At 38.9% G+C, this 27,662-nt stretch overlaps 1 long non-coding RNA gene and 1 other non-coding gene across 2 annotated transcripts in view; one reads left to right on the forward strand and one right to left on the reverse strand.

Moving 5' to 3' along the window:
- Positions 1-1,797: 1,797 nt before the first annotated feature.
- The window catches only part of LOC144588287 (uncharacterized), a 32,164-nt gene continuing 6,299 nt past the window's right edge, over positions 1,798-27,662 (reverse strand). The window contains exon 2 of the long non-coding RNA XR_013543783.1: positions 1,798-7,544. This is a non-coding gene — a long non-coding RNA (uncharacterized LOC144588287). The remainder of the gene's footprint in view (positions 7,545-27,662) is intronic.
- LOC140706195 (U1 spliceosomal RNA) lies at positions 15,105-15,271 on the forward strand. Its single transcript, XR_012085872.2, has one exon. It is a non-coding gene; the product is annotated as a U1 spliceosomal RNA (small nuclear RNA).

The raw sequence follows: 27,662 nt of genomic DNA on the forward strand, positions 1-27,662 counted from the left end.
CAGCTGATTAGATGTTTATTCAGACACCTTCAGTGAAATCTGGTTATCAGTTTCAATGCTATCCAAAATGTAATTGTCCTCATTCATTCATAGATTTTTCTTGGAAATTTTTCTATTGTTCTATTCCCTACACACAAGGTTCTCCCAGATATTGGGTGTGGTCTTTTTAGATGAGCAAGGTCTGGGTAAGCATCTGGTCTTCAAGTATCCAAACAGCTTCTCAGTATTATTACTTCTGCTGCTGGCTGTTGCAGCAGCAGCATATCTTAGATGATGAGGTAAACTCTGTGTGCCTTAATATTTTTGGAGTACATAACTTTAAAAACTATTTTAGTGCACCCTCCTTTTGATGAATAGAGGGCATAAATAATTTCAAGTGATTGAACAAAGAAATAAACACTCCCATCTAATAGAGGAAAAATCTTGTCAGGAGAGAATTAGCTGTGATAGTGAATTTGTCCTGCTTTACACGTAATGGCTTCCTATAAGGATAGAAAGCAATTTAAACACAATGAAGTTGTACAATGCTCTCTCCATTAATCATTTATAGAAGTCCTTGTACTTTATTTTATGTTATGGTAAGCCTCTGAAAGCAGCCTTTGAATGAGTGACGTAGCACATATTAAAAATGAATAAATAGCACATTTTGCCAAATACTTTTGCTAAACAGTAATTTTAAACTGCTCTTCAAAAGCCTTGGAGAGCAATCTGTTGACTAGCTATGGATCCATCTCATATCCAAGCTCTTTTGTTTGAATTGTGTGACACACACTACATTTTTCAGAAGTAAAGGCCAAGATACAATGCTTTTCCTACTTTTCAGGGCACTCAAGGGCATTTGTATATTTAAAACACTAAAAAGGGGTGGGGTGGGGGTTGAATCCAAGGACATAAATGTACTTTGTGTCTTATCATTCACCATGTCTGGGAACAGGTGGGGTGACTCTTGGGGGCACAATAAGGACCAAGTGGATATTGTCCAGCTCCAATAAATTTCTTGACATTGGGGGTTGAAGGAATTTCCTGGTTTTGCTTTCATTTTTTCACAAAAGAAAAGCAGCCAAGACTTTAGCAAATCAGGGGTCATGATCTTCCTGTCACCCTCATCGCTCCTATTTTGCTTGAAGCTTCCATTAAGAGCTTGAGAAAAAGATTTAGGAAATTATTTGCATTTCAATCAAGGCTGGTTGCTAAAACATAATCTTGATAGTGAGCCATGCTGGTGGAATTTCAGAAGTACATGATTTAATCAGAAACCAAGCACTGAACAATTGTTCTATCTGGTAATAGTTATGGGTGTGTGAATACAACCCTCTTTGATTCAGTCCAAATTATTTGTTTTACAAATAGCATCTGATTCTTTTCAAACTTTCAATTTATAGCCTACTCACGTCAATTTTCAGCCTAATATTCAAAAGTATTTATCCACATTTATATGGAGTGAACAATGGGTGGGAGAGACTTATGAAGTTTGGGGAAATAAAGAACTCTAACTTGGAAAGTGGGGGGGGGGGGAAGAGTTTGAAGTTAAGTGCCATCAATACTGCTCATCCTTTAGTGTACAGGCAAAGTTCCCACCAGTTATAGTAACTGCAAATTACTAAAATCTATTCAAGGAAAGTTTTTTGAAGATGCAAAGAATATCTTTGCTTACTATGTTAGCTGCCCCACTGAGTAGAGTACCTGTCCCACATTTGTCACCTACCTTATCTGGAGCACATACAACATTAAAAAAAGTAAATCATACAAAATATGAACTTGTCTTTAGTTTTAATAAGAGGAAAGTTGGACTTTTCATTTATTTTGGGGAACTGCAATTGCTCAAAACTCACTCCAGGGCTACTTACTCAGGAAAGAAGGGGAAGAGGGAGTGTTATGTCTCCCTCTATTCTCTTTCAAAGTAAAATCTTCCCACCCAATACCCACCTCTTGATTTCAATTTTCATACACTTAAATTTCATCTAAATTGAGTTGAGTGTAATTCATCTTTGGGGATCATGCTAGGCATTAGGAGCAAGCATTTGAGAAAGAAAGATTCAACTCACTATTTTATTTCCTGCTGAAGGAAACTGCTACCGGCCAGATTTGGGTTTTGGTTTTCCAGCAAGGAATCAGGCATAAATGCAACAGCTGAACCAAAGATTCAATTTTATTTTAAAGAGTGAAGAGCAGGAAAGGTCAGCTGGAACTTCCCTTAAAAGCAGAGAAGACCCCCAAACATATAGTATACACACATTTTATAATGATATGGACAAAGAGGCATAAAATGCTATGATTCTATTGGTCAACTGTACCCCAACTTTGGACCCAGTCCCTCATTGGGTAATTGATGCCAACTATGCTAATCTATTGATTACATGTAGATATGCATATTATGCCCCCATCTCTCCTTGACCTGGGCCCTCGATGCGCCTGAAAGTCTGGGGACAAGAGTGTCCATTTTTCTTATCTATTGGTATGTTTATGTGTCTTCTTCCTGGGCCCTGATATATGGCTTTCAGTATTGTGAATCACTCGTGAATGTTACTTGTTGGCTTCCTCCTACAAGCACTCCAATGATGGACCTTCTATTACATCAAAAACATGGATAGGCAGAGATGGAGTTACATTGTTATTCTATGTCAGCTATAAATACTTATAGTGAATGTTTCAGGGTTAGGTCTTTCTCTCAATGTATTGTCAGTTCTAAAATGTAGTTTCATCTTTTCTCAGTATCAAAACCATCTAATGCATAGATTCCATGGCCTGCTTTTGTTCCTCTCTTTCCCCAAAAGCCTAATAATATAAACATAAATTGTTGATATTATTAGGCCTGCTTTTGTTCCTCTCTTTATCCATGGCCTGCTTTTGTTCCTCTCTTTTCCTGAAAGCCTAATAATATAAACAATATATATTGTTTATATCAGAGGTGGGATTCAGTCGGCTCGCACCGGTTCTATAGAACCGATTCCTAAATGTACTATTGGTTCGTAGAACCGTTTGCTGGCCTGAGATGAATGAAGGAGGAGGGGCCAGGTGACGAGCGAAGAGCGGGGGCACAATTAGCTGCCTCCCTTCCACACTGAGCCTTCGGAGGTGGGGTGTGGGTGAGAGAGATAAACCCTGGAAAGAGCTGAGGCATCACTGGGGGAAAGGGGGGGGGAGGATGAGTCCTTGACATCACTGGAGGAAAGCCCATGGCCTCAAGGCAGAGAGAAGGGTGATTGACAACACATGAGGGCAGGACACAGAGGGAAAAAATTCTGGGGTGAGACCGCTTCAGTCAAACACCCAACCATCCTCGTTTTACTATGATTTTTTTCTAGTTAAACATAACATATAAGACTGTTGCTCTGCCTAGAAACAGTTTTTTTTAATCTCAGAGAATATCCAGGGCATGAACTGGTCTCACTGATCCACGCAAGGTATGGAATAGAAAAAAGTCACACCACAAAGAGATCACACACCCAAACACTTCCTCCTGCCCCAAAACTGACAATTTCAGGAGACAAATGGCACACAGATGGCCCAGGCCACTCTGTAAGAAGGATGAAGACAGCTATCAGTATTTTAACACTAGTAAGATTTACTATTCTTGAAGGCCATATATCCAGGGCCAAGAAAGGAAAACACATAAGCATACCAATAGACATAATTAAGGGGAATTGAAACTCTTCTCTCCAGACATTCAGGTGCATCTTGACCAACATGGGGGGGCTGGAGGGATTCCAAGGGGGAGGGACCAAGGCAGCATTCTCCAGAAAAGACATACACATGAGAGCATACTAATCAAACATTTGTTGACATTGGTTGTTGTGGGTTTTTCTGGGCTCTTTGGCTGTGTTCTAAAGGTTGTTCTTCCTGACGTTTCGCCAGTCTCTGTGGCCGGCATCTTCAGAGGACTGGAGTGTTGAGATTGGTTTCAAGCTTTCATTTTTGAGATTACTTTCAAATAAGTATGCTTCTTTTTGTTCACAGGATTTTTTAAAAAATATAAGAGATATGCAATTTTGCCTATGATGAAATACAGATATGTAGAATGGGTCTGGCAGCAAGGGACTGTTAACCATTACTTAAGGGACTGCAGAAGCAGAACAGAGGTGAGTCCTCTTGAGAGATTTCCACCCTCGGGGATATTATACTACATCAGCTTGTGGAGCCCTTGATGGGCAAAATGGCTGCCCAGATAATAATTATATATATATTTGAAAAAATTAAAAGTGAAAGGCTTTTATCCTGCCAATCAGCAAAACTTTACCAAAACTTGATAAACTCAACATAAGACCCAGGGACTGGCAGTGCCTTGAAAATACTTGTGAGTGCAGTGGCTTTTCATTGAAGAAAGTCCTTAAGGTAGAAAATAAAGCCTCCATCAAGAGAGGCAGTATATCTGCCTACCAGGTGTTGGAAAGCATTGATTTTATTTGATTTCTCACTCTCATTGGTTTGATTTTATCTTTAACCATAATCTAAACCTTTACATCATCTTTTAAGCTCAACCCCTGTTTGGGGGATATAATACCTAAAAGGCAAACCATGTCTGAGCATAAAGCCAGCTTTTTATTAAATATTTCCCTGCCTTAGCTGTTTGCCATGCAGTCTTGACTCTGGCAGGCAAAGACTTTCCAGGTAGGCTTTTAACATGTAAACTGCCCTGGAGAAATGGCTTGCCCTTTTATCTTGTAAAATATATTTTCAGAATTATTTTAACAGGATTCCCTTTAGGACCTTTTAGCAATTATTTATTTGTTATTGCATTTTTATGCTGCCTTATAGTGGGATGTAAAATATATATATATATATATATTTATCATTGTGTCAGTGTTTGTGATATTAAATCGTTTGTGAGCCCACTGCAGTTACTCTGCAGGGAGAAAGATGGGTTACAATTTTTTAAAAAAACAAACAAACCCAGGCTCCAGGTTTGCCCTAAGTGCCAGAGTTTAGAAAAATGGATACTCCTATTTTTTTAAATAAATAAATTCCTGAACTTTGGAGAAAAAAGGTCAGAAGCCTGTTGGTGATTAATTAGTTATGCAAAATTAACTTACAGCAACTCTAATAGGGTTTTCAAAGGAAGTATACATTTTAAAGAGTGATTTTACCATTTCCACTCCTAGTGAATTTCCGTGGCTGAGTGAGAATTTGAACCCTGGTCCAAGGTTGGGGACCACTGCCCTATAGGACATGAGACAGTTTTCTCAGTGTTTTGGGGGGTTTCCCTGCCAACTCATGCTGCAATTTTAAAAAAAAGATAACCATTTATTTTGGCTCCTAAAAGCACAATTTGAGTGGCCATACCTCTGGAGGAGGTGCACCATCAAGAGCGGAGAACCCCTTCCAGTCGATGATCAATTTTGACTTTGGGGAGATTGTGTTGTTTACATCCCAGTGATGAAGAAAGAAAGAAGGCCAAAGAGCAGAACCAGCACTACCACTGCATTTTCCCTGCAAAAAAATTATTCTGCCAGCAATTAAGGGAATTATGTATTTGCAAAGGCTTTCACGGCTGGGATCTGATGGGTGCTGCGGGTTTTTTTAGGCTCTTTGGCCATGTTCTGAAGGTTGTTCTTTCTAACCTTTCACCACAGAGACTGGCGAAATGTTAATAAAAACAACCTCCAGAGCCCGAAAAACCCACAACAACCAATTAAGGGAATAACCTTTCAACTTTTTGGAATTGGCAGGTAGATGCGGGGAATCCATACAAAACCTGTAGTTGCTGTTATTGTTATGTGTCGTCAAGTTGCCCCCTACTTAGGGTGACCCTAGGAATGAGCAATCTCCAACATGGCCTGGCCTCAACAGCCTTGCCCATTTATTGCAAACTCAAGCTTGTGGTTTCCTTAGGGAGCAGGTCTATCTTGCATTTAGCCTTCCTCTTTCCCTGCTGCCCTCCACCTTTCCAAGTATTATGGTCTTTTTCCATAGATTCCTGCCTTCTCATGATGTGCCCAAAGTAGGACAGCCTCAGGTTTGCTTGTGTTTTTTTTTTGCCTCCAGAGATAATTTAGGCTTTATTGGATCTAGAACCCACTTACTCATCTTTTTTGACAGTCCAGGGTATCTGCCATACGATCTGATCAGGCCAAGGGTCTCTGCAAAGATGATCATAATTTTCTTAATTGGGACAATCCTCTTTGAAGAGCCACGTCTCAGCAAGCTGTTTTAAGTTTCTGTTGTTGTTACATGCTATCAATGTCGCCCCTGGTTTAGGGTGACCCTATGAATGAACAATCCTGCACAGCTGCTGCAAACTCAGCCCTGTAGGTTCTCTGATGGTGTCAATCCATCTTACATTTGGTTTTCTTCTTTTCCTGTTGCCTCCAACTTTTCTACAGAACCTAGAATGGGGAGGGATTAAATGATTGTGGCATTGTTCAGAGACCAGTTGACATCCCAGGGTGGCAGCCCTCTCTTGCTTGTGTACAGAAAAAGCTTCATTACTATTACTGTTGCTTTGTGGTATAAACTTTTTTTCGGAAGGGGTCAGAGAATTTGAGAGTTATTAAGTTCATCTTCACTTTACATGTGTGTTACATACTATTCAAGATGACCCTAATGGGCCTTTCAAGATAAGTGAGGTTTTCCTTCCTCTTCCTTCTCTTCTTCCCACACAACTACCTTCCTTGTTTCCCCATACCAGGGAATAGAGATTAAACCTGCACTGCATGGGGTTACACTCTCCCTGAAAACTAAGGCTTGTATTTTAAGACTCTTTCCTGAGGACTTGTGTGGGGCTGAAGAAGAAAAGGGGCAGAGGAGGACAGAGGGGATGAAAATGGAAGGTGGAAATTTGGGGGAGACAGTGGAGGGGGGAGAGTCCTATGTTTTTGGTGAAACTGCATCTGATCGAATCTGGGAAGAGGGTCTTCCTTATTCTCGTTCGTAAGGGGCTGGCAAGGATCTGTAGGGAGAAAAGTCTGGGTGGTTCTTGTAGGGGTTTAGGGGGCAGAGAGGAAAGGGGGTGTCCAGGGGACATGCTTTGAAGCAAGGATTCCTCTTAGGGAATTGCCATGGGACCATGATTTCTGTACTTAGGGTGAGACTGAGATGTATGCTTCTACTTACACGTCCATAAATAAATGTTATTATTACATTTTAAAAGATATTTAATATTAAAAATCTTCCTTTAAACATAATCTAGTTGTCTGTACCTCTTTTACTGTTCTTATTGCAGTATTTAATGCATGAATTATTAAACTACCTTTTGGTATATCTTTTGGTTTAGTTAAAATGGTCATTAGGACATAGAACCTGTTGTTAATTTATTTGAATCCAACAACTGGTTTGTTGTTGTTTAGTCATTTAGTCGTGTCCGACTCTTCGTGACCCCATGGACCAGAGCACGCCAAGCACTACTATCTTCCACTGCCTCCCGGAGGTCTGTCAATTTCATGTTGGTTGCTTCGCAGACACTGTCCAGCCATCTCATCCTCGGTCGTCCCCTTCTCCTCTTGCCATCACACTTTCCTAACATCAAGGTCTTTTCCAAGGAGTCTTCTCTTCTCATCAGATGGCCAAAGTACTGGAGCCTCAGCTTCAGGTTTATATATATTTCCTTCCTACAAGAGGAGGGAAAAGAAAAACAGATAAATATGAGACAACTCTAAAATGTCAGTGCCACTGAATGAGATCAAGAGGCAACTTCATCCCAGCATGAACAGGCAGACATCTGATGAAGCAGTGGAGGCAGTCAGAGCACTTTGACCACAGTTATGGAGGTCATTTCTAAAAGTAAAAGAATTCTACATTTGTTATTCCTGCTCCTGCTCCTTTCTAACTCTCCTTATACTTTCAGATGCTGCCTTCATCAAGCGCAAGGCATGCAGGCTGGAGGGACCCCAATCCTCAGCCCCTGTGTCAACCCCAGTGGGAGGCAACAACAACAAAACTGTCCTATGTTTCTTCCCTCAGTTTGACACTGGGAGGAAAACAAAAACAGCACTCTTAGAGCCCTGCCTTGCCCTTTAAGCAGCACCAGTGCTGGCAATCCCTTCATCTGAAGTAATTAAAGCCTCTTTAAAGCTGCAGACAAGTCAACTCTCATTGATGGTGACAGAAAATAATTCTCCATCTCACTAGTGAGGAGAGAGAGAAAACCTTCTGTTCCTGTCCTCATGTGATGATGAGATAAACAAGGAGTTACATCCATATGCAAAATGCAAGAAGCATCATAAACTCCACATATAACTTAAAGGAGGATGCAAAAAGCTAACCCAAATAAACAAATACAGTGCTTAAGAAGGTTTTCAGCAATTTCCAGAACCACTTTGATGGGTTACCATAACTTTTGCAATTTTACATGACTCAAGAAAGGAACTGCCATGAACTGGAATGATTTCCCTCATATTGGAAAAACTAGTCACAGTGAACATTGCAGCAAATAACACTGGCATTCTATAGGCAGCACCTTTGGCAAAGGAATGAAAAGGACTATATTTGGTCAGGATAGAAGAGTTCAAAAGAGCATGGACTGTTTATTTTATGTTTCACCTTATTAAAAGAAGGCTTGCGCAGCAGTCCACTGTTTTTTTTACAGAAACAGATTTAAAGATTCAAATTTGGTTTGGATGTATTTGGGCTTGATGTCCAAAACAGAATTAACATGTGAAAATCTGAAGTTAAAATTCTGTTACATAATGCATGCAAATTCATAGGGTGTGTTCCATTACTGTCCAGCAGATAAAGTGCCACACCACAATTCACCTTGGTCTGGGATTCCTCTCTGCCTGCAACTAGTTAGATACTGCAGGGGTCAGACCTTAAGAACACTCATGTTTTCTTTGTTTGTTTGTTTCTTTTCCTCTGTTCTAATACCCAGTGTCATCTGCTTTCATGAGGTTGAGGCATTCATTCATTCATTCATCTTCCGGAGGGAATTTCTTCCATAGTAATATAGCACTGAGACCAGTGCATCAATTTATTCATATGGGACATTTGTGCTCCTTTAAGTTCACTTTCAAGCATGGAGCATAACAGATATTTTCACAATACCTAGATGATGTTCCCTTTATCTTACTGCATACCATGTTTTTTGCTTCTTTTTCTGTAACTTTTTATCCTTCCCCAGACTCCTGTTTTACTCTTTTACTTTTGTTTGATTAAAGACTTGCCCTTTAACACAATCTACTTCATTTGCAGTCTGAAGCTCACCTTTTTCTTTTTAAAAAGTTAAAAAATTTAAAGGTTTCCCGTTCCATCACCACCACCCTGGTTCTGAGGCTCTGGATCACTTTTAATCTGTGGAAGCCTTTGGGGCCATTGGGATGTGGGGAGCCTTTAATGTCCGAAAGTCACTGTGAACAGTTCCAATCCCAGCAGCAATGCTCTTCAGACACTAAAGGCTCCACCACCCATCTTGAAATCTTTAGGCAAAAATAAAAGCCTTGCTTTTGAATTGTAGTGCTGGAGGAGACTCTTGAGAGTCCCCTGGAATGCAGGGAGATCAAACCTATTCATTCTGAAGGAAATCAATCCTGAATGCTCACTGGAAGAACAGATCTTGATGCTGAGGCTCCAATACTTTGGCCATCTCATGAGAAATCTCCCTGGAAAAGACCCTGACATTGGGAAAGAATGAAGGCAAGAGGAAAAGGGGATGACAGAGGACAAGATGGTTGGACAGTGTCATTGAAGCTACCAACATGCATTTGACCAAATTCCAAGAGGCAGTGGAAGACAGGAGGGCCTGGCATGCTCTGGTCCATGAAGTCACGAAGAGTCAGACACAACTTACTGACTAAGCAACAACAAAAGCCTTCATCTAATGACATCACCAGCTTGGTCAGATATAACTGCACATGAGGATTTGAGCCATTGTTTTGAAATATCCAGAGGCACATTGACCTGCTTTAGTTTAACATTGAAATCACTGAATCAACACAAAATGATTTGGACTGATCCAGATCAACTTTGGACCAATATGAACCACTCAGATCTGTTCCAGTCAGTCTAAATTAGTTTGGATTTGTGACCCAAAGTGTTTGCATGGCCCAAATAAAACAAATCTTCAATTATTTAAATCTTTAATTGTAAAAATGTTTTTTAGAATGGCACATGTAAATGAAAAATAAAACTCAATAGTAGGCAATTTCTGGTAGCTGGGTATATTTCTACCAAGATAGATAGACTAAAGTGTGAAAAATTAGTAACATACTTATTCATCTGTTGATTCCCACTGAGTAATTCTTGTCTCTCGTATCTCTCATTCCATCTACAGCTATTTTTTTCCTTGGTTGCCTTTAGCTTATGCCACTGGTTCCCAGCCTGGGGTTCAAGACCTCCAGGTGGGTCATAAAGTGTATTCTGGGGGGATCACCATTAGAGATGGGGTATTCGTATTAATATACGAATAAATACGAAAGAATACGAATATCCCCCCGCAGGTGGATATAACAAAGGTCCAGCCTCATGGGGCCAGACTATCCACTCAGCATTCCGGCGCTGATGCCAGTTCGGTGGAGCCTTTCTATCACTCTGTTGTCCGCAATGGATTAGCCACTCTGTGACCTAGCAGAGACGCTTGTCATCCCACTCCTGACAGGAGCAGCTAATCTATTGTGGACAACAGTGCAATAGGAAGACATCAGTGGAGAAATGGTGAGTGGACCCTCATTTCCACCTGTGAGGGGGATATTCATATACAAACACAAATACTCCCATCTCTAATCACCCTTTTTAGTTGCACTGACCTTAAATTGATCCCCTAGATTTATGGGCATTGAATTCAATGCCATTTATTCCCAGCTGGATAATGAAGACATCAGCCTGTGAGCTGCCACCATAAGCTTCCCCTCTTTTATTTTTTTATTTTTTTAGAAGATGGAAAATTTTGCCAAACTGTCTGGGATACTAGCTGGCTTTGGCATTGATGAAGGGGAATCTGCAGTGCTGGGCAATGTCCATCAGGGGAATTTTGCTTTGATTTTACTCCAGTGCTCCCATTGGAGCAAGTTGCTTCCCCCTTCCCACCACCTCCGACCTTGCTTGCTTCTGGTTTCCTAACACCCATGTCACCCTGGGATTGCTTAAAATCTTGAGTGCAAAGAGAAGTTGTGCATGTGAGCACATGTGTGTCATTCTTTCTCACTCCTTGTTCATGAAGGAGGAGGGAAAACTCTTGTTAGTGAAAGAGGATCGAATCTTCAATTATGCAACAACATGTAGTCAAGTTTGGCACACAAAGAAGACACTCACATACACACTTCTCTTTTCTGCTGTGCAGCTAGCACAGACCCAAGCCCATTCCAATTCATTTCCCCAGAAACAAATCCAACAGGAGCTGGAGGAGAGTTAGTGACACCCAAGTAAACACGGCCCCATAGCCTTGCTACTTAGTAGCCTGAGTCTGTGCAGGTTTACTCAGAAGTCAATCCTAGGTTGATAGCTTAGGGCCAGGATGCATGCCTTTTCAAGAAGGCCTGTCTAAATGAGCATATGAACTCCATCTCTACAGCTTGTCTCTCTCAGTCCCTTTCCTCACTGGCATTTCCAGAGCTGTGGCAGCATCCATACTGAAATAGCCTTGACCAGGTGTGTGCGTGGATTCTCCAGAGTGAGGGTCCCATTGCAAGTTAATAAACCAGGAAAGAGCAGATAATTTACGGCATTCTCCCACACATCCTCTTCTTCCAAAACAAGCTGCAATCAGTTGCCTTCCCTATTTGGGGGGGGGGGGGGTCTTTTATGCTCCTGGGCCCTGCCTCTGTGTTCTGGGGCCAGGCAGCTCTCTAGGGAGGCAAGCCTGCACCCCTCACAAGCAGACAGATACCAGACCTTGAAAAAGTACTTTTTTTGGTTTCAATATCATATTCCTCTGGCCAACATGACAAACGGTGTGGGAATTTAGGGACCTGCCATTTCAAAAGTTAACTTTTACAAGCTCTGTGCAGATTGCATACCACAATGATTGCAATAATGTATTCTTTAAGGTTGAGGAATTTGCACTGCCTTTATATTTATTCTTCAATAGGTTTTATCTTAAGCCACTGATGGATTTGGTTTAAGAGACTATCCCTAATGAATAAAAAGCTTTTAAAGGTAAACATAATTATCAAGTCATGTTTTAAGCCCTAGCAATCCAAGGTCAGAAAGCTGTTAAATTTAGAGGAAGAGGAGGAGGAAAATAATAAGATGAGGAGTGACCTGTTTGGGGCCTGTTAAAATTTGGTACTGCAATGCATTATTTATCATAATGTAATAGAAACTTGAAATGTTGGCCTTTTTGAGGCAAAATTAGATAGATTATAAAGGCCATCTGGCAGTTATTTCTAAGGGAAAACATGTTGTAGAAAAGAATTAACAGTAAATGAAGATGTATGTATAAAGAACATGGACATTTGAAATACTTACAAATACTACAAATAAAAAAGCAAAAGAAAATTAACTACTTTTCCACTGCACTGTGAACCTAGTCAGTTTCTTTGTGTTTTGTTGGATAATCCTGCAGTCTTTTATGGGTATCACTATTGTTACTGTTGTTCATAACAGCTTATACTGGGTAATCAAAGTCAGATTCTCTGGCCCAATGGGAGCATTTTTACAGTCTGCAGATCCACCCAGATCCCCCAAATTCAAAACACCCCTGAAAAATAGTTCCCAAAATAGGCAAAGGATTATATATTTATGGGTGGAACACTTGTAGAAAAACACTGTTCTGCTTCCCAGCCTTGGTAGGTCCACTGACCACATTGTGCCCACACTGAAATGTGGAAACATTTTGTTTTCTTTTCAAAAAGTTGTTTTCTGACATTTGCAAATATAGTGTGGCCTGCCATAGAGGCTAGAGACATAAATTTGGCCCCAAAACCCACAAATATTTTCCACCTTTTATAGTCAGCCCTCACTGATAGGAGTGGCTAGGTCACATAACTAGCTACATTTAAAAGAAGTTAAAACTATGTACAGCAGTGCTTCGCGAGATGATTTTAATTTGTTCCACGGAAATCGCTGTCTTGCAAAAACATCGTCTTCCAAAACCCAGTTCCCCATTGAAATGCATTGAAATCTATTTAGTGCATTTCAAGGGGGGGAAATCACTGTCTTGCAAAACACAGTTCCCCATACCATATTGGGGAAAAGCAATGCCCTCATTTGCACTGCCTTTGGAAATATAGTGAGTCTCAGATGGCCATCCCCCTCTTTCTCTCTCTAGCAAAGAAAGAGGGTGAAAGGAGTCAAAGCAGCCCCCTAGTTCCTGATAATGGTGACTCCTTTTGCCCTGATCCTTTACCACAGGGGAGAAAAAGAGGAGAAAGCAATAGAAGACATCACCAGAAATTGCTGCCTTTGCAATAGGTCCTGATGAAGACAAAAAAAAAGATGAAAAGGAGTCTAGAAAAACCAGGGAAATCACGAGGGCAATCCCCCATTAACACAAATTATGCAGTTGAGTTCCCTGCATTTGGGGAAATCAAAGTGATCAGCAGTACACCTGAAGTTTAATGGATGAGCCTCCCCCCTGGGAAAACCACTTTTATGACACGGTATTTCCTCCAACTACCGTACAATTGCACTCATTTCACATGCTAGCAAGGTTATCCACAAAATTCTCCAAGGTAGGCTTCAGCAGTATGTGGACCGAGAACTCCCAGAAGTACAAGCTGGATTCCAAAGGGGCAGAGGAACTAGAGACCAAATTGCTAACATGCGCTGGATTATGGAAAAAGCCAGAGAGTTCCAGAAAAATATCTACTTCTGCTTCATTGACTATGCAAAAGCCTTTGTGTGGACCACAGCAAACTATGGCAAGTCCTTAAAGAAATGGGAGTGCCTGACCACCTTGTCTATCTCCTGAGAAACCTATATGTGGGACAGGAAACAACAGTTAGAACTGGATATGGAACAACTGATGGTTCAGAATTGGGAAAGGAGTACGACAAGGCTGTATATTGTTCCCCAGCTTATTTAACTTATATACAGAATACATCATGCGGATGGAGGAATCCCAAACCGGAATTAAGATTGGCAGAAGAAATATCAACAACCTCCAATATGCAGATGATACCACTCTGATGGCAGAAAGTGAGGAGGAATTAAAGAACCTTGTAATAAGGGTGAAAGAGGAGAGTGCAAAAAACAGCCTGAAACTCAACATACAAAAAAACTAAGATCATGGCCACTGGTCTCATCACCTCCTGGGAAATTGAAGGGGAAGATATGGAAGCAGTGACAGATTTTACTTTCTTGGGCTCGATGATCACTGCAGATGGCGACAGCAGCCACGAAATTAAAAGACGCCTGCTTCTTGGGAGGAAAGCGATGGCAAACCTTGACAGCATTTTAAAGAGCAGAGACATCACCTTGCCAACAAAAGTCTGAATAGTCAAAGCTATGGTTTTTCCAGTTGTGATGTATGGAAGTGAGAGCTGGACCATAAAGAAAGAAGACCACCGAAGAATTGATGCCTCTGATTTGTAGTGCTGAAGGAGGCTCTTGAGAGTCCCCTGGACTGCAAGGAGAACAAACCTATCAATTCTAAAGGAAATCAACCCTGAGTTTTCACTGGAAGGACAGATCCTGAAGCTGAGGCTCCAGTACTTTGGCCATCTCATGAGAAGAGAAGACTCCTTGGAAAAGACCTTGATGTTAGGAAAGTGTGAAGGCAAGAGGAGAAAGGGACGACAGAGGATGAGATGGCTGGACAGTGTCTGCAAAGCAACCACCATGAAATTGAGACAACTACGGGAGGCAGTGGAGGATAGGAGGGCCTGGCGTGCTCTGGTTCATGGGGTCACGAAGAGTTGGACACGACTAAACGACTAAATGACAACGACGACTTCCTCTGCAAGGTATGAACCCCTGACCCCCCCCCCCAAGGCATGGTGACCCCCTGGCTGCACCTCCCACTCAGTACAGGGCTGCACAGCTCCAGTCCTGTGAGAGGCAACGAGAGCTGCTCAGTGTTTTGGTGTGCCCTGTGGAACCCCCATCAAGGGCTAGGTGTTTCTGCCACAATCCTCTAGTGCACAGGTATTAGCATATGCTAATACCTTATGCTAATACCTGTGCACTAGAGGATTGTGGGAGGAACACCTAGCCCCTGATGGGTGCAGCCAGGGGGTCACCATGCCTTGGGGGGGGTCAGGGGACAGAAGGGGGTAGGAGGTGAAAGGTCCATTCCAACTCATACCTTGTAGGGGAAACACCATGTCATAAAAGTGGTTTTCCCAGGGGGGAGGCTGATACATTACACTTCAGGTGTGCTATTGATCACTATGATTTCTCCAAATGTGGAGAACTCAACTGCATAATTTGTGCTAATGGGGGATTGCCCTCGTGATTTCCCTGGTATTTTTACAATCTCTTTACCCTTTGGTTCTTGGCTGTTTTCACCATCCTCTACCATTTAAATTTGCAGCCATAGCCCCATTGGCAATGCTTTGCAAGATGGTTTTTTCTCCCATTGAAACACATTAATTACATAAGACCTACTTTTTTATCCCAAAAAAGTAGGGGAGAAAGTGTATGCTGCTATTTTCCAGGAGGCAGACCCTGGAAAGCCAGCAGCATACATTTTCTCCCCCACTTTTTTGGGATAAAAAAGTAGGTTTTATGTAATTAATGAGTGTTCCAATGGGGGGAAACTGTCTTGCAAAACAGGGTAAAAAAACCCACAAAACTCGTCTTGCGAGGCAAGGACCCAAACATTGTCCAATGGAAATGACCCATAGGAACAATTGTTTCCTGAAGCATAACATCGCTCAAAAAAAGTCATCGTCATCGTCTAGTGAATTCCTCCTTTTGTGAGGTAATCATCTAATGAGGCACCACTGTATTACAAATATCTAAATGACAGAGCATAACAGGTCAATGTACAGAAAGAGCAAGGCTGAGAGGCAGGTATTTTGTGGAAGAAGCATATCATTATGTATGTTTCTCTCTCTCTCTCTCTCTCTCTCTCTCTCTCTCTCTCTCTCTCTGTGTGTGTGTGTGTGTGTGTGTGTGTGTTTTAAGAAGCCATGGTAGGCTAAGAAAGCTCCCACCATTAACCAGGTGTTAACTTAGGATACTAGAGCATTCTTCACAATTCTGTTGAAACAATATATCATACTTATCACCCTGGAAAGTTTTCATGAGTACAAAATAGCAAGCAATGAAATGCAAGCCATCTAATGTTGATCCTAAATCTACAGAATCTCATGCAACTCAGAATTATGTATGTTCATGGAAAACTTTTCCTCTCTACAAAGTTTAAACAGAGCTGCCACCAAGGTAAACACTGTAATAATTATAGCCCTACTTATTTTGTATGCTATAAGTTCATAAAATAAAATAAAATAAAATAAAATAAAATAGATATATTCACAGATTGATCTTAGAAAAAAAAACAATGGCACTCTTTACTTTTAGGACAGAAAAAAAAAAAAGAAACAGGCTTGCTACATCTTCATTTGCTCCCTCAACGTCCTTTTTGCCCTCTTCCTATTCTTCTTTGTATTATAAAATAAAAAGTTCACATTGTGAGATTAGAAGAAAGAAAGAAATCATAGGTACCATAGGTTGAATTTTGTATGCTACAGCCACAAAAATTAACTATAGTGCAACAGTAGAAAATATAGTGAGAAATTAAAATGTTTTTGAATGTTCAAAATATTTTAATACTTTCAAACTTATTAATTTTTTTTGGAAAAAATCTCAATTTCGGTAGTTATTAATGTTTAATTGTCTTTAATACAGTTTTTGTATAGCATTTTAAACTGGTTAACGTTCTATCCTTTTAATTGTTCTGAGGTGCCTTGAAGGAAAGGAGGGAGGGAGGAAGGAAGGAAATCTGAACCCAACATTTCCATATAAATAAATAAATAAATAAATAAATAAATAAATAAATAAATAAATAAATAAATAAATAAATAAATAAATGAATGAATGAATGAATGAATGAATGAATGAATGAATGAATGTCCCTGTGGGAAGACAGAGGAGGTCAAGAGGAAGCATCCAATGAACAAGTATGACGGAGAAGACAGCAGAGGTTTCATTCATGGCATTGTCCAAGAATCTAACCCCATTTTTTTTGTAAATAATTTTTTTATTTGAACATATAAATCTACAAACTACAACAAAATAAAGTATAAAAAAATAAAAAAATATCCCCCTCCCCCCTTTCGAGAACAGAGACTCCAACCTCATTTAAGTCCCGAATTGGTTCAGTATTATTCCTTTTTTGAAATATAGGTAATTTCTTTGTATTAGTAGTAACTTTATTACAGTCAAGGACCAGTAAAGCCAGAACAATATAAAATAAATACATACAATTGTAATTTTGTAAAATTAAGCAGAATTATAAAATTTCCATTAAAAACATGATAAAACAGTCCCTTCTTTCAAATTATTAACATCATTTATGTTTAAATTAAGTAAAACCTTGTGCAGTGTTATATTATAAAAGTGTTATATTGTCAGTCTAAAATGATAACCCAACTATCTGGTCATGAATAACTACTGCTGCAGCACAGAATTTGGCCACTTGTCTTGTGATACAAGGAGTATTGTCAGAGAGTAGCAACTGTGCATAATACTCCTCTGATCTCCCAGGAGATTTACAAATAATAGGAAGTAAAAGCTCCATACGTAAATCCCAATAGCAAGTACAATATAAGAGAACATGACCCACTGATTCGACTTTGTCACTATTATATGGGAAGAGACAATCTGATGGAGGCAACAAAAACATCCCTCCAGAAGCTTAGAAGGTAATACATTAAGTCTAGCAAGTGTAAAAGCCCTTGTGGCTTTAGATGAGATTGTACTGGCTAAATATGAGGAGGTGATAAAAGCAGATTTATTCAGAATGTTAGATTTCCCCAGCTGGACAACATGGTCCTGTAATTCTATATCCCAGACCCTTAACTCCACCGCCTTGACAGCATCCATGAGATCCATTACTATAAGTGTACTGAGAGAAAAACCAATTTTCGATATCTCTTCAGTTATATTCTTCTTACATTCCAACTGAAAAGTATCTGGTAGCATCAGTGGGGCTAAGCTTTCAAAAAAAAAAAAAAGTTTAAGCCAGTGCTTTACCATAAGAACTTTGGCCCACGTTTTGATGGACACTAACCCGACCTCTAAGTGAAGACCCACATTGGAAGTACAACATAGAACTCCAAGGATGGCTCTCGCCAATTTGGTTTGAACAATCTCCAGAAGTCATATGTTAGCGTAGGCAAACAGGTGAGAGCCGTAAAGTATTTGTGAAATAATTTTGGCCTTAAAATCTTGTATTGCTGATGGAACATGTTTACCCCCATCAGTACTGAAAAATCTGGTTAGTGCTACGGTGTTTTTCTGGACACTCATTGCTGCATGGTTTACATGAGTAAGCCAGGATCCTGAAGAATGGAAGACTATGCTGAGATATTTGTATCATGATGCTTGGTCTACAGGATGTCCATTTAGAGACACTTTATGCGTTATTCTCCTCCTACTAACAACCATAATCTTGGTTTCGGCATAGTTAATTATTAGTTGTCCTTTATTGCAGTAGGAGATATATTGAAAAATTAATAAAATATTTATAATAATAAAAAAAATCAAACTGCTTGGAATTAAAAATGATATTCCCTCACTTGAAGATGGAAGGTTGGTAATGTGGTTTATACCTTGAGTCATTAGAGATTATACACTCTCCATACTTGTAAAAATTAAAAGTTTAGCTTATATTGTCTTATCTATGTTGTCTGGTTTCATACTCAGTAGAAACAGTTCTGTAGTTATTGAAAACTTAGAAAGCAATATTTTTGTAACCAAGTATGCACTCCTATCTAATATTGTTTCGCTACGCTGCAAGTCCACCACATATGATAAAAGCTTCCCTCGTGTGTCACACACTTCCAACAAACCTTTGACACATCTGTATAAATCTTTGACAATTTTTCCGGAGTCATATGCCACCTGTAAAACAACTTGTATATATTCTCCTTGAAATTAACCGATTTTATAAGCTTTATATTATTTTGCAATACAGTGGGGTCTTGACTTACGAACGACCCTACTTGCAAACAATTCAACTTACGAACCCGCCCTATAGGGGAAATAAGGACTCGACATACGAACTTCCCTCGAGTTACGTACAGGAAAAAAAAGTGCCCCCTCCCTCCCCTTAGAGGCTTCTGGAGGGGAAAAAGGGTCAGAAACTTAAAAATAAATAAAAGAATGTCACTTACCAGGCCTTGGTAGCCCCCAAACAGCAGGAAAAAGAGCAGGAAACAGCTAAAAGCCGACACCCAGAAGGGAGCCTGGCAGCCATTTTGTGATTTCCCCCCCCCCCGCTCCTGCACCCTCCTCTCCCCCACCTATCAGCTGATCTGCTGACTCTGAAGAGGCTTGGGGAGGCTTGCTCAGCACCTAAAAAGCCTGCCTGTGTGTCTTTGTGCTGAAAAAATCAGCACAACATGCTTTAAAACATGATTTAAAATTGGCTTCAGTGAAAAAAAAAAGTTTTCAAAAGTGCTTTTAAAATTGTTCCCTGCCTCCCCCTTCCTTTCCTGAACCTAAGGAAAGAAAAAAGAAAAATATCCCCCTCTAGTGGCAGAAGGCAGAATAGCAGCTTCCCATTAGTTTCTATGGACGGAAAAGAGCAGATACAGATTAAATGGTTTTCAATGCATTCCTATGGGAAATGCAGACTCAACCTAAGAACTTTTCGACCTAAGAACCACCTTCCAATACGTATTAAGTTCGTAAGTCGAGACCCCACTGTATTTGCAACCATTGATCAATATCAATATTATGTCCTATATTTTGTGCCCACTTAATCATACATTCTTTAACCATCTTGTCTTACATTTTAATTTCTAACAAATAGTTATGCATTTTCTTAATTATTTTATCTTTTGAGCCTAACAGACATTTATCAAATATTGTTTGTTTTGGGTAAACTCTATTTTGTCTTTTCTGTACCTGGATTCCACTTGTGCTCTGGACCATCAGTCTCTCTATATATATATACTATGTCTCTAACTCTTCTTTAGACCTTAACTCACAGTCCTTTTAAAATAAATCTTGATACCTTAGAAGCTTAACTTCCGTCATAAGATTAGGTTGTGCAAAGGCCTCTATAGATGATACCATTACTGGTGTTTTTTGGTAAATTTGTTGAATAAACTTTTTCCAAGTTCCTAATAGAGCTCTTTTTATCATATGGGAATTGAAATGTTTCTGCTCTTTATCTTTTTTATACCATAGAAAAGCATGCCAACCAAACTGCAAATCATGTCCTTCCAAATTGATTAGTCTATCATTTTCCAAGGTTATCCATTTCTTTATCCAGTCTAATACACAGGATCTATAATACAAAACCCAATCTGGAAGACCAAAACCCGCTCTCTGTTTGGCATCTTGCCTTACTTTAGTTTTTATTCTTGGTTTTTTACCTTGCCACACAAATCTCATAATTATCTTAAGTTCTTGAAAAAAGACTGTTTTAATATTATGGGAATTGTCTGAAATCTAAATAAAATTTAAGGTAGAACATTCATTTTAATGGTTGCTATTCTTCCCGTCAACGATAACTGTAATTTGTCCCATCTCTGCAGGTTGATCTGTATCTCTTTGATCAACTTTGTATAATTATCTTTGAATAATGTGCTCGTTTTCTTTGTGATTTGGATCCCTAAGTATCTAACTCTCTTTTCTTCTTGGAAGTTAGTCTTTTCTATTAGCTTCTGTCATTCTTGTTCTCTTTTTAACAAATATTTTTGTTTTCTTTTGGTTTATTTTCATTCCTGCCATATTGCCAAAATTTTTAGCATCTCTATTCAGATCTTCTATTGAGTCCATTGGGTCTTCCAATATAATGACTAGATCATCTGCAAAGGCTCTATGGGTATATGGCCTCTTACTTTCAGTCCTTTTATTTCCTTTTTATCTCTAATTTGTTCAGTTAATATTTCTAGAGTAAGAATAAATAGTAATGGCGAGAGTGGGCAACCCTGTCTAGTACTTTTCTTTATTTGTATTTCTTTTGTCAACTCTCCATTGATCCTATCTTTTGCCTTTTGCTGGGTATAAATTGCTTTAATTTGTTCCAAAAATCTTTCTCCAACTTGTAGCACTTCGAGTTGATACAGCATAAAATTCCAATTCAGATTAGCAAAGGCTTTCTCCACATCCAATAATATCATAGCCATCTGTTTTTCCAGGTGAGTTTCATAGTACAGTATTCCAAAGAATTTAAGATTATCCTTATGTTCTTAGTCATCTGCCTTTCTGGAAGAACACCTGACTGATCTTGATGTATTGACTGTATTAAAATTATTTTCAGTCTAGTTGCCAACATGGTCGCATATATTTTATAATCCATGTTCAGTAGTGAGATCAGTCTGTAGTTTTTTATTTCTTTACCCTCCGTGTTTTCCTTATGTATAAGGGAAATTATAGTTTATGTCCATTTTGGTGGCAATCCTCCCTTTTCTTCTACAAATTCCAAAAGCTTATATGGATTGAACAATACATTTTCTAATTCTTTATAATATTCCGCTGGCAGACCATCTGGGCCTAGTGCTTTCCTGGGACTTTTTTTTAAGGGCTTCTGTAATTTCTGCAAATGTTAAGGGCTCTTTTAAGGACTGAATTTGTTTTTTAGTCAGTTTCATTTTGTTGTGTTTCCATGCATATTCTTTCTGGGCTTCTTTATCTATTTCCTTTCTATTGTATACATTCCGATAGAAATCTTCAGTCTTTTTTATTTCTTCTTGTTTACATTTCTCAATCCCTGTTTCATCTTTCAATGTTTGTATTACTGTTTTCTCCTTCTCTTTCCTTAATTTATATGCTAACCATCTCCCTGGTTTATTTACAATTTTGAAAATTTTGCTTTGCAAATTTAAGTTTCTTTGCATTTTCTTCAGTGAGCAATATATTTATCTGGTGTTGTACAAACTTTATCTTCTCTTTAAATTCTGTATTTGTTGGGTTTTGTTTCAACTGTAACTCATCTGAGGCTAATCTATGTTCCAAAATCTTATATTTTTTCTGTCTTACTTTTTTTTGTTTTGCTGAAAGTCTAATAGCTACTCCTCTAAAAAATGCTTTACTTGCCTCCCAAACCATTATCATTGATGTTTCTGGCCTTATATTCTGTTTGAAGAAGAAATCTATTTCTTCTTTTACTTGCTTGATAAAATCCTCATTTTTTAAATGTGCAGTATTGAGCTTCCAATTAAATTCTCTTAATTTGCTACCCAGTTGTAATGAAATTGGACTATGGTCTGCAAATGTGTTAGGTAAGATGTCTATTTGTTCCAATTCTTTCATTAGGCTTGTTGAGATCCAACATGTATCAATTATTTGCCACAATGTACGTCTATTAGAAATAAAGGTATAGTCTCTTGTCTTTGGGTTACATGTCCTCCAAGCATCTATAATATTTACCTCTTCCGCCAGTTGTAGAACGTTTCTTGAGATTGTACCTCTCTTTTTTTTATTTATCTGATTTTGTGTCTAGTTCTTTGTCAAAAACAGCATTAAAATCTCCTATCACACAATCATAATCTTTGTCAGTTCTAGCTGCTGTTGTTTAAATTTTTTTTCTTGATTTCCATTTGGTGCCTAAATATTGAGAATTAGCACTTTCTTTGATTCTCTTTGGAGTTCCACCATTAATATCCTTCCATTGTCTGAGGCAAAAATTAGTTTTGGTTCCATTTCTTTCTTTATGTACATAGCCATGCCTTTCTTCTTTTTACTTACATCTGAAGCTGCAAAACAATCTTCCCAACCTTGAACATTCCAAGAGTTTCTGGTCTGCTCTTTTCATATGGGTTTCTTGAATGCAAATAATATCAGATTTCTGTTTCTGCAATTGTAGAAATATCTTTTTTCATTTTTGAGGTGAATTCAGGCCATTACATTGACTGAAAAAATCTTCATTTGTTTTCTAGTCATCTTGTTGTTGATTACTATCTTTCTGGTTTTTCCTCATCATGCTTCTGGTACATCTTGGCTACTTCCTGTTCTCCTAGCTCTGTATCTAATTCTGATTGTGATGAGTGATTTGATTTCTCTTGGGGTCTTTCTTCTGGTTTTCCCTTCTTCTTTCTTTCTCCCTGTATTTTTAGATTCTTCTCATTTGTTTTCATAAAATCCTGCGCTTTCATCAGCGATGTTATATCTCTATGTGTCAATTCACATCTATATGAAAGTCCATTTTGTTGGAGTATTTCTTCCCTCTCTGCCTCATTTGCCAGGGAATTTGTTTTAAGACATTAATTTTCTTGTCGTCTATTATCAATTGTTTATCTTATGAGATGCTTAAAACCTTATCTCTAATTGATTTCTTCATAAATCTTACATGAATTTCTTTGGGTAGCTTATTTCTTTTGGTATATGCTGTGCTCACTCTATAAGTTGCTTACAAACACTGACGGAGGTCCACTACTTCTATTTCTGCAGCCAAAGCTTTACTCATTAATATCTCTAGGTCTTCACCATCCTTTTCTGGCACATTTTGAAATCTCAGCATTTTTGATTCTCTCTCCATCTCTAACATTATTAATCTGTTGTGATTTTGTTTTCGATTCTCTTGTACTGCCTGTAGTGTTTCTTCAGTTTGGCTCACCCTAGCATCTGTACCTTTCACTTTTTCCTCAATATCTTGTGTTTTTGTTTTTATTTCCATTATCTGTTTTTTGGCTTCTGATATATCAGTTTTCATCTCCTTCATCTGATCTGCTATTTGGGTGAGACATACATTTACTTGTTGGAATCCTATTGTTAAAATTTTTTGCATGGTGGTCTGCCATTATTTGTTTGATTCTTATGCCACTAATTTTCCCAGGCCTTGAGATTGAGCAGGAGAGGTTCCAGGCATTTGGGGCTTTGATTTTTTTTGAGGCCATTTCAATTTTTGCCCAACAGTTTAAAACACAGCCATGGTAGAAATGTTCCTTCTTCTGAAAATCCTAGCAATGTTGTTATATCCCTCAACCTCTATTCCCAGATTCCCCATGCCGTCCAACGAGAAAAATCCAAGCTGATGACAATCACAGAATTTCAAACCTCAATATTTGTACAGTTCCAACCTCGTTGCTATAATCCAAAGTCCCAAGCAATGTTCCAGATATCAAAATGAAGCTAGGAAAGATCTCCGGCTTTTCCGCTTCAATATTTGTACAGTTCCAATCTTAGTACGATATTCCAAAGTCCCCAAGGCTTTTCACATATCAGTTAGGTGTATTGAGGCTGACACTTAGCTTTCCTCCAGTAGGTGTCATTATAATCCACTGTATGTTCTTTTGACTATAAATCCAATCAACAACTCCAGTCCTGGTTTTCTCAGTTACACAGTCCACTTTCAAGAATCATGTCTCTCCCAGCTAACTTCTCATAGTTTACAATATAATCCTTTACAGTCGTAGCCTCTGAGGGGGGCTTCCCCACCCCAAGGATATTATATAGTTCCCAAGATTTGGTAGCATGCTGTCTACTGTTGAGAAGTCTAGTAGCACAATGTTGTTGGTTGTTTTCTGTCTAGTTTCTTACTGATAACAGCATAAGTTCCATCTGTCATTGTTTATTTCATCAAATAATTTTTCCAGGATCAGGTTTTATTTTATTTTCCTCTCACCGTCTTGCTGCTGGCCTTGGTCAGTCTGCAAAGAGCTGGTTTCACTTTTAAAATAGCAAAACAGCAGAGCCAGTAAGTAAACTCACCACTCCTCCACTTCTTTTCGGCCCTTCCCACTTTATAGTATCATTTTTAGAATAAGGGCTTCAATGTTATTATTGTTGTCAATTTTTAGCTGTAGTTCTTCATTTTCCTCTCCTCCAGGGTGGGTGGGTTACTTACAGTTAGTTGCCTAAGATGGCTCCCGGACCCGATCTATGCTTGGTGATCTCTTCAGAGGTAAGAAATGCAAGGTTGCTGCCCAGCCTTCCTTCCTCTGATGCTCATTTACTGCTCAGGGAGACTTCTCCTAGCCTCCCCTACGATTCCCCATCTCATGAAGGACCCCCAGACCGGGCGGTTCCAGCTTTCCCCAGGAGCTTTTCCCAGGGGATGCTGCCTTAACTGTGACAAGCCCCGCCTCCTGATAATGTGATTTCTGAAATCTGCAACTGCTTATACTACTATGTGAAATTTCTTGATAGTGTTCCCAAAGCCCCAGTGACTACAGGGACCACTGAAGTGTGTTTCTTCCAGACGTGAAATGTTTCAATTGCTATGTCTCTGTACATTGTAAGTTTTTCCAATTCTTTATTTTCAGTTCAGGCATCCCTTGGAATTGCAATTCCGGACACTTCTTTGTTCTATTACTACTATGTCAGGTGTATTATGTTCAAGGTGTTTATCAGTTTGGATCCAGAAATTCCACAGGATCTTGATTTCCTCATTTTCTGACATATTCTCTACCTAATGTTCCCACAGATTTTTGGGACCTTGCCATTCTATCATGTCTAACTTTGTAATCTGTATGTGCAATCTTTGGCCATTCACAGATGAGGTGTGACACAGTTTCCTCTTTTTCTTGGCAGAATTGACATTTGCTGTTAGCACTAACTCCTTGGATCTTAGCTTTCATCATGTTGGTTTGGAGAGCTTGTTCTTGTGCAGCAAAAATCAAGCCTTCAGTTTCTTTCTTAAGGGATCCTCAGTTTTAGACATGCCCATGTTGAATTAGGATCATGCTTTCTATCCCTATTTCTCAGATGTTGACTATGTAGTGGTTTATTTTTCCACCTATTTAATTTCTTTTCAAATTATTGCTTCTTATATTGGGTCTTTGTTTCCATTGTTTTAAAAAAAAATTCCATTTTTACTGCCTTAAGTAATTTTTCTCTGCTTGTACTAATTGAATCATTTAGGCTTTTTTCCCCCCTCCTCTATTACCTCCTGTATTTGCAGTAATCCCTTGCCTCCAAATTTTTGTAGTAAATATGATCTATCCACATTGCTTTTTTGTTGTGGTGTTCAGGCTCTAATTGACTGTAGGGTACCAAAAATTTTTTTCCATAGCAGACACTATTTTGTTATCTGGTAAGAAAATTGTCTTCTTACAAATAAATCAAAGGCACTTTAATATTAGAGTAGCTCCTTCCTTCTGGATTTCTGTTGGGATTCTTTTTGGAGAGGATGAAAACATGTTTTGTTGTTGTTTTGATATGGAAATAGTAGTTGTACCATTTTTTAAACACAAGGGCTAAAATTCAGTAGTATGTCACATCTAGAGTAGGCCCATTTAAATCAATGCAATTTACAGATGAAATGACTCACCAAATCCCCAATGATACAATGAATCCAATCTACTATCATTGCGATTTACTGCTGAATTGTAACCATTGTAGAACTTACACATTTTTCAGAAAAAAGAACACTGACAGCTACTTGAAACAAACATTTTCACACGCCGTGAGACATTTAAATTCTCAAAGTGTCAGAAAATACCTCAGAAGCTATGAAAAGCAGGGTTGTTGGGATCTCTGTGTTTGTTTGCTTTTCTTTTTTCTTTTCTTTCGTTTTTGTTTTTCCCTGCCTCAATGACAGTTATCATAGGCTCCGTTGACTTCAATGGTAGACCTCCAGTTGGGACAAAAATCAGATTTAGCCGGAACAAAGAAGAATTTATAGCCTGATGAACAAATTAAGAATTATGGCAGGGCCCTGTTGCTTATCACTAGATGAAACAAAACATGAAATAGATGTAGGCATCTACTTTTCTTTGAATTATTTAATGTAATCTATTGACATTTTTAAAAATGAAGGAAACTAATTATGTTTTAAAATAAAATGTTTTGGAAATAAGGCGATTATGAATAATTAATATTTTATATCTTGTGTGTCCAAGCTCCTCTCAATTTTGATATTAGTTCTATAGATTTCTACAACAGCTCTCTCTAGTGGATACAAGAATGTTTGTATTGCATAAGTACATCATTCATAGAATCTATTAGCATGCATATATTAAGGTTATGCATTGCTGATGACTGCAAAGAGGCTATAAATGCCTCACACTCTACACATATTCTGAACTCACAAACATCTGAAAGGCCACAGATCCATTTTGAAGGACATCAACCCTGAGTGCTCACTGGAAGGACAGATCCTGAAGCTGAGGCTCCAATACTTTGGCCATCTCATGAGAAGAGAAGACTCCCTGGAAAAGACCCTGATGTTGGGAAAGTGTGACGGCAAGAGGAGAAGGGGACGACAGAGGATGAGATGGCTGGACAATGTCCATGGGGTCACGAAGAGCCAGACATGACTAAATGACTAAACAACAACAACTCAAATATCAGTCTCAAACCAATCACAAAATTGGACACCTACAAACTAACAAATAATATCAGAGAAATTCAAGTTCCAGAACAAAGAGATAGCTCCTCAGCCGCTCTCACAAGGAAGATAACAGCTGAAAATCTCAGCTATGACCCTCACAGATCTAGGGCTGAAGCCTCCACCATTTAGAACAGTTCACCTTCCAAAACTAAACAGGACAGCAGAGGAAAGGAAGCACACGCTAATTTTGCAACCTCTCCAAACAGTACTGTATCTGAATTAACAAGCCACGTGATTTTACAAGCAAAATAAAAAAAACAGAGTAATCAGGTAAAAATGCTCCCAAGGCCAAGGTCTCTTTCAAGAGGTATTATACTCCTTAGAAATGACAGAATACATCATCCACACAAAGAGAAGATACATCCAGCCTGCACATTTGGAACTATCTTCAATTCCATCCCTG

This window comes from Pogona vitticeps, chromosome 3, assembly GCF_051106095.1.
Source record: "Pogona vitticeps strain Pit_001003342236 chromosome 3, PviZW2.1, whole genome shotgun sequence".
NCBI classification, from domain to species: domain Eukaryota; kingdom Metazoa; phylum Chordata; class Lepidosauria; order Squamata; family Agamidae; genus Pogona; species Pogona vitticeps.